A 12,781-nucleotide genomic window follows, 5' to 3' on the forward strand; every position below is an offset into this window, starting at 1 on the left:
CTTCTAGTTGGAAAGTCCTTAACAGGCCCGACTGTAGCAATGGAGATAGCCCAGGATCGTACTAGCTGGTGTTCCAGGAAAAGCTGGGCTGCTGTGGATAAAATGGCTGCTGTGGGTACTGGCTGAAACCAGACTGATGTAAGCACGGAGTGGATTGCTGGATGGAACCAGCCAAATAATAAATGAAGCTTGAGAGCTATGAAATATGATTGATATATGGAGTTTGAGAGCGGTGAAATAATAGTACCGGTGGTGAGTGGTAATCTGCGGAAATGATACCGGCACTTTAAGAAGAGCTGATCTCTGCTGGAAGCTAGGCTGGAAGCAGGTAAATCTGTAACTGGAAACAGATGAGTCCCAGAGGACTGGAGAGTCAGGCTGCACCACAGGTGGTAGACTAGAGCGGGTCTCTTTAGTGGAGGTTTGGAGATGGTAACTGGAACCTGGAAAACAACCACGGGAGAGAGACAAACTGGAACTAGGTTTGACAACCAAAGCACTGACGCCTTCCTTGCTCAGGCACAGAATACTTATACCTGCAGCAAGGAAGGGATTGGCTAGGCAATTATGCAGATTACAATGGAAACAGCGGATTGGTGGAAATAAACAGGTGACAGAATCCAACATGGCTGCGCCCATGCAGACACTTGGAGGGAAGATTGGTTTGATAATCCATGTGGGAACTTTAACAGCAATGGCGGCGCCGGCCACAGTAAACAGGAGACGCCAGACTGATGAGTGCACATTTGAACCACGCGGGCAACAGCGGAGGCCGCAGCTGACATAAGCGCCACTCTGACATCCTGCATGCAGAAACTCAGGGACGGCGGCGGAGGCCGCGGGAGATGCCATTCAAGATGTAACATGGCGCCGCTGTGACAGCGTCTCAGAGTGACAGGAGAGGAGGCAGGAATAAGGACATCTGAATAACAGATGGGATCCGGTCCTGGAGCGCTGAGCAAGCCTTAGGAGGCATCTAAAAGGTAAGTAATGGCGTCCAGATACCCGGATCGTGACAGTATACACTAGAGGTCTTTCCGAACCCCCTAATCCTAACATTGTAATTTGCTTTAGGGCGCACCTCCAATTAGTCTAGTGTTTCTTGCTGCCTTTCCAATGAAGCAAGTTTAATTTAGTAATAGGTGAAAAACCATCCCTACAAAGGTGTTAATCAGAGACTTGGCTTTGTGGACACTTTTCAGAGAACAACTTTGTTAGCATAGAAGTAAAGCCAGAAAATGAAGAGCTGTTTAATCACTCAATTGGATTTTTTTGCCAGCATATTTCTTTTTCTCTGCAACCCATTGCTAAATTGTGCTTCCTAGGTGTTTTTATAAAATCACTGAATCAAATCTAACTCTGATTACATCAGAGAAGGCCAGGTACCCTACACCATAACAGGGGGTTTGAAATTTTGACTTGTCTACTTAAAGATCACCAAAATCTGATAACAAGGTCAATTACGTCCCTGGGTGGGATTGAACCACCAACCTTTTGGTTAATAGCCGTACACACTAACTGATTGCGCCACAGAGACACTTTGCAAAAGTCCATACTAGAGATGAGCGCCTGAAATTTTTCGGGTTTTGTGTTTTGGTTTTGGGTTCGGTTCCGCGGCCGTGTTTTGGGTTCGACCGCGTTTTGGCAAAACCTCACCGAATTTTTTTTGTCGGATTCGGGTGTGTTTTGGATTCGGGTGTTTTTTTCAAAAAACACTAAAAAACAGCTTAAATCATTGAATTTGCGGTCATTTTGATCCCATAGTATTATTAACCTCAATAACCATAATTTATACTAATTTTCAGTCTATTCTGAACACCTCACACCTCACAATATTATTTTTAGTCCTAAAATTTGCACCGAGGTCGCTGTGTGACTAAGATAAGCGACCCAAGTGGCCGACACAAACACCTGGCCCATCTAGGAGTGGCACTGCAGTGTCACGCAGGATGGCCCTTCAAAAAAATACTCCCCAAACAGCACATGACGCAAAGAAAAAAAGAGGCGCAATGAGGTAGCTGACTGTGTGAGTAAGACTAGCGACCCTAGTGGCCGACACAAACACCGGGCCCATCTAGGAGTGGCACTGCAGTGTCACGCAGGATGTCCCTTCCAAAAAACCCTCCCCAAACAGCACATGACGCAAAGAAAAAAAGAGGCGCAATGAGGTAGCTGACTGTGTGAGTAAGACTAGCGACCCTAGTGGCCGACACAAACACCGGGCCCATCTAGGAGTGGCACTGCAGTGTCACGCAGGATGGCCCTTCCAAAAAACCCTCCCCAAACAGCACATGACGCAAAGAAAAAGAAAAGAAAAAAGAGGTGCAAGATGGAATTGTCCTTGGGCCCTCCCACCCTTATGTTGTATAAACAAAACAGGACATGCACACTTTAACCAACCCATCATTTCAGTGACAGGGTCTGCCACACGACTGTGACTGATATGACGGGTTGGTTTGGACCCCCCCAAAAAAGAATCAATTAATCTCTCCTTGCACAAACTGGCTCTACAGAGGCAAGATGTCCACCTCATCATCACCCTCCGATATATCACCGTGTACATCCCCCTCCTCACAGATTATCAATTCGTCCCCACTGGAATCCACCATCTCAGCTCCCTGTGTACTTTGTGGAGGCAATTGCTGCTGGTCAATGTCTCCGCGGAGGAATTGATTATAATTCATTTTAATGAACATCATCTTCTCCACATTTTCTGGATGTAACCTCGTACGCCGATTGCTGACAAGGTGAGCGGCGGCACTAAACACTCTTTCGGAGTACACACTTGTGGGAGGGCAACTTAGGTAGAATAAAGCCAGTTTGTGCAAGGGCCTCCAAATTGCCTCTTTTTCCTGCCAGTATAAGTACGGACTGTGTGACGTGCCTACTTGGATGCGGTCACTCATATAATCCTCCACCATTCTATCAATGTTGAGAGAATCATATGCAGTGACAGTAGACGACATGTCCGTAATCGTTGTCAGGTCCTTCAGTCCGGACCAGATGTCAGCATCAGCAGTCGCTCCAGACTGCCCTGCATCACCGCCAGCGGGTGGGCTCGGAATTCTGAGCCTTTTCCTCGCACCACCAGTTGCGGGAGAATGTGAAGGAGGAGATGTTGACAGGTCGCGTTCCGCTTGACTTGACAATTTTGTCACCAGCAGGTCTTTCAACCCCAGCAGACTTGTGTCTGCCGGAAAGAGAGATCCAAGGTAGGCTTTAAATCTAGGATCGAGCACGGTGGCCAAAATGTAGTGCTCTGATTTCAACAGATTGACCACCCGTGAATCCTTGTTAAGCGAATTAAGGGCTCCATCCACAAGTCCCACATGCCTAGCGGAATCGCTCCGTGTTAGCTCCTCCTTCAATGTCTCCAGCTTCTTCTGCAAAAGCCTGATGAGGGGAATGACCTGACTAAGGCTGGCAGTGTCTGAACTGACTTCACGTGTGGCAAGTTCAAAGGGCATCAGAACCTTGCACAACGTTGAAATCATTCTCCACTGCGCTTGAGACAGGTGCATTCCACCTACTATATCGTGCTCAATTGTATAGGCTTGAATGGCCTTTTGCTGCTCCTCCAACCTCTGAAGCATATAGAGGGTTGAATTCCACCTCGTTACCACTTCTTGCTTCAGATGATGGCAGGGCAGGTTCAGTAGTTTTTGGTGGTACTCCAGTCTTCTGTACGTGGTGCCTGTACGCCGAAAGTGTCCCGCAATTCTTCTGGCCACCGACAGCATCTCTTGCACGCCCCTGTCGTTTTTTAAAAAATTCTGCACCACCAAATTCAAGGTATGTGCAAAACATGGGACGTGCTGGAATTTGCCCATATTTAATGCACACACAATATTGCTGGCGTTGTCCGATGCCACAAATCCACAGGAGAGTCCAATTGGGGTAAGCCATTCCGCGATGATCTTCCTCAGTTGCCGTAAGAGGTTTTCAGCTGTGTGCGTATTCTGGAAAGCGGTGATACAAAGCGTAGCCTGCCTAGGAAAGAGTTGGCGTTTGCGAGATGCTGCTACTGGTGCCGCCGCTGCTGTTCTTGCGGCGGGAGTCCATACATCTACCCAGTGGGCTGTCACAGTCATACAGTCCTGACCCTGCCCTGCTCCACTTGTCCACATGTCCGTGGTTAAGTGGACATTGGGTACAACTGCATTTTTTAGGACACTGGTGAGTCTTTTTCTGACGTCCGTGTACATTCTCGGTATCGCCTGCCTAGAGAAGTGGAACCTAGATGGTATTTGGTAACGGGGGCACACTGCCTCAATAAATTGTCTAGTTCCCTGTGAACTAACGGCGGATACCGGACGCACGTCTAACACCAACATAGTTGTCAAGGCCTCAGTTATCCGCTTTGCAGCAGGATGACTGCTGTGATATTTCATCTTCCTCGCAAAGGACTGTTGAACAGTCAATTGCTTACTGGAAGTAGTACAAGTGGGCTTACGACTTCCCCTCTGGGATGACCATCGACTCCCAGCAGCAACAACAGCAGCGCCAGCAGCAGTAGGCGTTACACGCAAGGATGCATCGGAGGAATCCCAGGCAGGAGAGGACTCGTCAGAATTGCTAGTGACATTGCCTGCAGGACTATTGGCATTCCTGGGGAAGGAGGAAATTGACACTGAGGGAGTTGGTGGGGTGGTTTGCGTGAGCTTGGTTACAAGAGGAAGGGATTTACTGGTCAGTGGACTGCTTCCGCTGTCACCCAAAGTTTTTGAACTTGTCACTGACTTATTATGAATGCGCTGCAGGTGACGTATAAGGGAGGATGTTCCGAGGTGGTTAACGTCCTTACCCCTACTTATTACAGCTTGACAAAGGGAACACACGGCTTGACACCTGTTGTCCGCATTTCTGGTGAAATACTTCCACACCGAAGAGCTGATTTTTTTGGTATTTTCACCAGGCATGTCAACGGCCATATTCCTACCACGGACAACAGGTGTCTCCCCGGGTGCCTGACTTAAACAAACCACCTCACCATCAGAATCCTCCTGGTCAATTTCCTCCCCAGCGCCAGCAACACCCATATCCTCCTCATCCTGGTGTACTTCAACACTGACATCTTCAATCTGACTATCAGGAACTGGACTGCGGGTGCTCCTTCCATCACTTGCAGGGGGCGTGCAAATGGTGGAAGGCGCATGCTCTTCACGTCCAGTGTTGGGAAGGTCAGGCATCGCAACCGACACAATTGGAGTCGGACTCTCCTTGTGGATTTGGGATTTCGAAGAACGCACAGTTCTTTGCGGTGCTACTGCTTTTGCCAGCTTTAGTCTTTTCATTTTTCTAGCGAGAGGCTGAGTGCTTCCATCCTCATGTGAAGCTGAACCACTAGCCATGAACATAGGCCAGGGCCTCAGCCGTTCCTTGCCACTCCGTGTGGTAAATGGCATATTGGCAAGTTTACGCTTCTCCTCCGACAATTTTATTTTAGGTTTTGGAGTCCTTTTTTTACTGATATTTGGTGTTTTGGATTTGACATGCTCTGTACTATGACATTGGGCATCGGCCTTGGCAGACGACGTTGCTGGCATTTCATCGTCTCGGCCATGACTAGTGGCAGCAGCTTCAGCACGAGGTGGAAGTGGATCTTGATCTTTCCCTAATTTTGGAACCTCAACATTTTTGTTCTCCATATTTTAATAGGCACAACTAAAAGGCACCTCAGGTAAACAATGGAGATGGATGGATTGGATACTAGTATACAATTATGGACGGGCTGCCGAGTGCCGACACAGAGGTAGCCACAGCCGTGAACTACCGCACTGTACTGTGTCTGCTGCTAATATATAGACTGGTTGATAAAGAGATAGTATACTCGTAACTAGTATGTATGTATAAAGAAAGAAAAAAAAACCACGGTTAGGTGGTATATACAATTATGGACGGGCTGCCGAGTGCCGACACAGAGGTAGCCACAGCCGTGAACTACCGCACTGTACTGTGTCTGCTGCTAATATAGACTGGTTGATAAAGAGATAGTATACTCGTAACTAGTATGACTATAAAGAAAGAAAAAAAAACCACGGTTAGGTGGTATATACAATTATGGACGGGCTGCCGAGTGCCGACACAGAGGTAGCCACAGCCATGAACTACCGCACTGTACTGTGTCTGCTGCTAATATAGACTGGTTGATAAAGAGATAGTATACTCGTAACTAGTATGACTATAAAGAAAGAAAAAAAAACCACGGTTAGGTGGTATATACAATTATGGACGGGCTGCCGAGTGCCGACACAGAGGTAGCCACAGCCGTGAACTACCGCACTGTACTGTGTCTGCTGCTAATATATAGACTGGTTGATAAAGAGATAGTATACTCGTAACTAGTATGTATGTATAAAGAAAGAAAAAAAAACCACGGTTAGGTGGTATATACAATTATGGACGGGCTGCCGAGTGCCGACACAGAGGTAGCCACAGCCGTGAACTACCGCACTGTACTGTGTCTGCTGCTAATATATAGACTGGTTGATAAAGAGATAGTATACTCGTAACTAGTATGTATGTATAAAGAAAGAAAAAAAAACCACGGTTAGGTGGTATATACAATTATGGACGGGCTGCCGAGTGCCGACACAGAGGTAGCCACAGCCGTGAACTACCGCACTGTACTGTGTCTGCTGCTAATATATAGACTGGTTGATAAAGAGATAGTATACTCGTAACTAGTATGTATGTATAAAGAAAGAAAAAAAAACCACGGTTAGGTGGTATATACAATTATGGACGGGCTGCCGAGTGCCGACACAGAGGTAGCCACAGCCGTGAACTACCGCACTGTACTGTGTCTGCTGCTAATATAGACTGGTTGATAAAGAGATAGTATACTCGTAACTAGTATGTATGTATAAAGAAAGAAAAAAAAACCACGGTTAGGTGGTATATACAATTATGGACGGGCTGCCAAGTGCCGACACAGAGGTAGCCACAGCCGTGAACTACCGCACTGTACTGTGTCTGCTGCTAATATATAGACTGGTTGATAAAGAGATAGTATACTCGTAACTAGTATGTATGTATAAAGAAAGAAAAAAAAACCACGGTTAGGTGGTATATACAATTATGGACGGGCTGCCGAGTGCCGACACAGAGGTAGCCACAGCCGTGAACTACCGCACTGTACTGTGTCTGCTGCTAATATAGACTGGTTGATAAAGAGATAGTATACTCGTAACTAGTATGTATGTATAAAGAAAGAAAAAAAAACCACGGTTAGGTGGTATATACAATTATGGACGGGCTGCCGAGTGCCGACACAGAGGTAGCCACAGCCGTGAACTACCGCACTGTACTGTGTCTGCTGCTAATATAGACTGGTTGATAAAGAGATAGTATACTCGTAACTAGTATGACTATAAAGAAAGGAAAAAAAACCACGGTTAGGTGGTATATACAATTATGGACGGGCTGCCGAGTGCCGACACAGAGGTAGCCACAGCCGTGAACTACCGCACTGTACTGTGTCTGCTGCTAATATAGACTGGTTGATAAAGAGATAGTATACTACTAATATTATATATACTGGTGGTCAGGTCACTGGTCACTAGTCACACTGGCAGTGGCACTCCTGCAGCAAAAGTGTGCACTGTTTAATTTTAATATAATATTATGTACTCCTGGCTCCTGCTATAACCTATAACTGGCACTGCAGTGCTCCCCAGTCTCCCCCACAATTATAAGCTGTGTGAGCTGAGCACAGTCAGATATATATATACATTGATGCAGCACACTGGGCTGAGCAGTGCACACAGATATGGTATGTGACTGAGTCACTGTGTGTATCGTTTTTTTCAGGCAGAGAACGGATATATTAAATAAAACAAACAACTGCACTGTCTGGTGGTCACTGTGGTCGTCAGTCACTAAACTCTGCATTCTCTTCTACAGTATCACAGCCTCAGGTCAATCTCTCTCTCTCTCTCAACCCTAATCTAAATGGAGAGGACGCCAGCCACGTCCTCTCCCTATCAATCTCAATGCACGTGTGAAAATGGCGGCGACGCGCGGCTCCTTATATAGAATCCGAGTCTCGCGAGAATCCGACAGCGTCATGATGACGTTCGGGCGCGCTCGGGTTAACCGAGCAAGGCGGGAGGATCCGAGTCTGCTCGGATCCGAGAAAAAAACCATGAAGTTCTGGCGGGTTCGGATTCAGAGAAACCGAACCCGCTCATCTCTAGTCCATACTGACAAAGGCTAATAAGCATTCATCTAAAACGTTTCCTAAAAAAACTTTAAAAAGTCAATAATCTGGAGAGTTTTTGTAAGATGTTTCTTCCATCAACCAACGAAGAAACACATTGGTACTTTCCCATGATGAGTGAGTGCTTCAGGATCTCTTGCACTTACATGTGCAGCAGAGTACAGCAATGGAAGCATGCTAGGCCCATAACCCAGAGGTAGGCAGATTGAAACTATCCTCTGCTATATGCATTTTTTTTTGTTAATTAAAATAATCCAAAACTGGGATTGATATTTTGGCTCTTTTATTTTTACTTAAAGTACAATAACTTTTACCATTTTAATTTGTTTTAATAGTATATTGACAGTATTGTTTTCTTTCAAAAATCCACTTAATTTTCTTTACCCTATTATTAAAATGGTAATTGACAAAAACAAACTACATTGTCACCAGAAGAGCAATACAAAATGTACAAGTGATATATTAAAATCATCTTTCCAGCTTGAATTTCAATGATGCATTGGGGCAACGATTTTGTGAGAAACATCTTCCCCCTTAAATAAAGATTTTCTTAATTCCTTACCTGTGTGCTAATTAGATATCACCTTGTTTTCACATTAAACAGACTTCCACATGAGAAAGCAGCAAGGATGCATTGGCGTTAATGTTTCCTGGTGTCAACCCGTATTATTTCAGTAGACATTGAAATGAGGATACATCTTGCTGCCTTTCCAATGAAGCAAGTTTAATTTAGTAATAGGTGAAAAACCATCCTTACAAAGGTGTTAATCAGAGACTTGGCTTTGTGGACACTTTTCAGAGAACAGATTTGTTAGCATAAAAATAAAGCCAGAAAATGAAGAGCTGTTTAATCACTCAATTTGATTTTTTTGCCAGCATATTTCTTTTTCTCTGCAACCCACTGCTAAATTGTGCTTCCTAGCTGTTTTTATAAAATCACTGAATCAAATCTAACTCTGATTACATCAGAAAAGGCCAGGTACCCTACACCATAACAGGGGGTTTGAAATTTTGACTTGTCTACTTAAAGATCACCAAAATCTGATAACAAGGTCAATTACGTCCCTGGGTGGGATTGAACCACCAACCTTTTGGTTAATAGCCGTACACACTAACTGATTGCACCACAGAGACTCTTTGCAAAAGTCCATACTGACAAAGGCTAATAAGCATTCATCTAAAACGTTTCCTAGAAAAACTTTAAAAAGTCAATAATCTGGAGAGTTTTTGTAAGATGTTTCTTCCATCAACCAACGAAGAAACACATTGGTACTTTCCCATGATGAGTGAGTGCTTCAGGATCTCTTGCACTTACATGTGCAGCAGAGTACTGCAATGGAAGCATGCTGGGCCCATAACCCAGAGGTAGGCAGATTGAAACTATCCTTTGCTATATGCAGTTTTTTTTGTTGTTAATTTAAGTAATCAAAACTGGGATTGATATTTTTGCTCTTTTATTTTTACTTAAAGTACAATAACTTTTACCATTTTAATTTGTTTTAATAGTATATTGACAGTATAGTTTTCTTTCAAAAATCCACTTAATTTTCTTTACCCTATTATTAAAATGGTAATTGACAAAAACAAACTACATTGTCACCAGAAGAGCAATACAAAATGTACAAGTGATATATTAAAATCATCTTTCCAGCTTGAATTTCAATGATGCATTGGGGCAACGATTTTGTGAGAAACATCTTCCCCCTTAAATAAAGATTTTCTTAATTCCTTACCTGTGTGCTAATTAGATATCACCTTATTTTCACATTAAACAGACTTCCACATGAGAAAGCAGCAAGGATGCATTGGCGTTAATGTTTCCTGGTGTCAACCCGTATTATTTCAGTAGACATTGAAATGAGGATACATCTTGCTGCCTTTCCAATGAAGCAAGTTTAATTTAGTAATAGGTAAAAAACCATCCTTACAAAGGTGTTAATCAGAGACTTGGCTTTGTGGACACTTTTCAGAGAACAGATTTGTTAGCATAAAAATAAAGCCAGAAAATGAAGAGCTGTTTAATCACTCAATTTGATTTTTCTGCAAGCATATTTTTTTTTCTCTGCAACCCACTGCTAAATTGTGCTTCCTAGCTGTTTTTTATAAAATCACTTAATCAAATCTAACTCTGATTAAATTAGAGAAGGCCAGGTACCCTACACCATAAGAGGGGGTTTGAAATTTTGACTTGACTACTAAAAGATCACCAAAATCTTATCACAAGGTCAATTACGTCCCTGGGTGGGATTGAACCACCAACCTTTTGGTTAGCAGCCAAACACACTAACTGATTGCGCCACAGAGACACTTTGCGAAAGTGCATACTGACAAAGGCTAATAAGCATTCATCTAGAACGTTTATTAAAAAAACTTTAAAAAGTTAATAATCTGGAGAGTTTTTGTAAGATGTTTCTTCCATAAACCAACGAAGAAACACATTGGTACTTTCCCATGATGAGTGAGTGCTTCAGGATCTCTTGCACTTACATGTGCAGCAGAGTACTGCAATGGAAGCATGCTGGCCATAACCCAGAGGTAGGCAGATTGAAACTATCCTTTGCTATATGCAGTTTTTTTTGTTAATTTAAGTAATAAAAACTGGGATTGATATTTTTGCTCTTTTATTTTTACTTAAAGTACAATAACTTTTGCCATTTTAATTTGTTTTAATAGTATATTGACAGTATAGTTTTCTTTCAAAAATCCACTTAATTTTCTTTACCCTATTATTAAAATGGTAATTGACAAAAACAAACTACATTGTCACCAGAAGAGCAATACAAAATGTACAAGTGATATATTAAAATCATCTTTCCAGCTTGAATTTCAATGATGCATCGGGGCAACGATTTTGTGAGAAACATCTTCCCCCTTAAATAAAGATTGTCTTAATTCCTTACCTGTGTGCTAATTAGATATCACCTTGTTTTCACATTAAACAGACTTCCACATGAGAAAGCAGCAAGGATGCATTGGCGTTAATGTTTCCTGGTGTCAACCCGTATTATTTCAGTAGACATTGAAATGAGGATACATCTTGCTGCCTTTCCAATGAAGCAAGTTTAATTTAGTAATAGGTGAAAAACCATCCTTACAAAGGTGTTAATCAGAGACTTGGCTTTGTGGACACTTTTCAGAGAACAGATTTGTTAGCATAAAAATAAAGCCAGAAAATGAAGAGCTGTTTAATCACTCAATTTGATTTTTCTGCAAGCATATTTTTTTTTCTCTGCAACCCACTGCTAAATTGTGCTTCCTAGCTGTTTTTTATAAAATCACTTAATCAAATCTAACTCTGATTACATCAGAGAAGGCCAGGTACCCTACACCATAAGAGGGGGTTTGAAATTTTGACTTGACTACTTAAAGATCACCAAAATCTTATCACAAGTTCAATTACGTCCCTGGGTGGGATTGAACCACCAACCTTTTGGTTAGCAGCCAAACACACTAACTGATTGCGCCACAGAGACACTTTGCAAAAGTGCATACTGACAAAGGCTAATAAGCATTCATCTAGAACGTTTATTAGAAAAACTTTAAAAAGTCAATAATCTGGAGAGTTTTTGTAAGATGTTTCTTAAATCAACCAACGAAGAAACACATTGGTACTTTCCCATGATGAGTGAGTGCTTCGGGATCTCTTGCACTTACATGTGCAGCAGAGTACAGCAATGGAAGCATGCTGGGCCCATAACCCAGAGGTAGGCAGATTGAAACTATCCTTTGCTATATGCATTTTTTTTAATTAAAGTAATCCAAAACTGGGATTGATATTTTAGCTCTTTTAATTTTACTTAAAGTACAATAACTTTTACCATTTTAATTTGTTTTAATAGTATATTGACAGTACTGTTTTCTTTCAAAAATCCACTTAATTTTCTTTACCCTATTATTAAAGTGGTAATTGGGAGAAAAATGCAAAGGTACAAGACAGCTTTTCCTTGCCAATATCTCTCTTTTGCAAAGAGCTGCGCATTGGAAAATTCAGGGCTATGCCGTGTAGATGATGGCCTAACAGGAGGCTTTAAAATTTTCTTTCTAGTGTCCTTCGTTTGGGAGAAAAATGCAAAGGTACAAAACAGCTTTTCCTTGCCAATATCTCTCTTTTGCAGAGAGCTGCGCATTGGAAAATTCAGGGCTATGCCGTGTAGATGATGGCCTAACAGGAGGCTTTAAAATTTTCATTCTAGTGTCCTTCGTTTGGGAGAAAAATGCAAAGGTACAAGACAGCTTTTCCTTGCCAATATCTCTCTTTTGCAAAGAGCTACGCATTGGAAAATTCAGGGCTATGCCGTGTAGATGATGGCCTAACAGGGGGCTTTAAAATTTTCTTTCTAGTGTCCTTCGTTTGGGAGAAAAATGCAAAGGTACAAGACAGCTTTTCCTTGCCAATATCTCTCTTTTGCAAAGAGCTGCGCATTGGAAAATTCAGGGCTATGCCGTGTAGATGATGGCCTAACAGGAGGCTTTAAAATTTTCTTTCTAGTGTCCTTCGTTTGGGAGAAAAATGCAAAGGTAAAAGACAGCTTTTCCTTGCCAATATCTCTCTTTTGCAAA

At 42.7% G+C, this 12,781-nt stretch overlaps 2 non-coding genes across 2 annotated transcripts; both read right to left on the bottom strand.

Moving 5' to 3' along the window:
- Positions 1–10,453: 10,453 nt before the first annotated feature.
- On the bottom strand, positions 10,454–10,527 carry TRNAS-GCU (transfer RNA serine (anticodon GCU)). The gene has a single exon. It is a non-coding gene; the product is annotated as a tRNA-Ser (tRNA).
- A 1,093-nt stretch (positions 10,528–11,620) lies between these two features.
- TRNAS-GCU (transfer RNA serine (anticodon GCU)) lies at positions 11,621–11,694 on the bottom strand. Its single transcript has one exon. It is a non-coding gene; the product is annotated as a tRNA-Ser (tRNA).
- Positions 11,695–12,781: the final 1,087 nt, after the last annotated feature.

Source organism: Pseudophryne corroboree, unplaced genomic scaffold, assembly GCF_028390025.1.
Source record: "Pseudophryne corroboree isolate aPseCor3 unplaced genomic scaffold, aPseCor3.hap2 scaffold_179, whole genome shotgun sequence".
Taxonomy (NCBI): Eukaryota; Metazoa; Chordata; class Amphibia; order Anura; family Myobatrachidae; genus Pseudophryne; species Pseudophryne corroboree.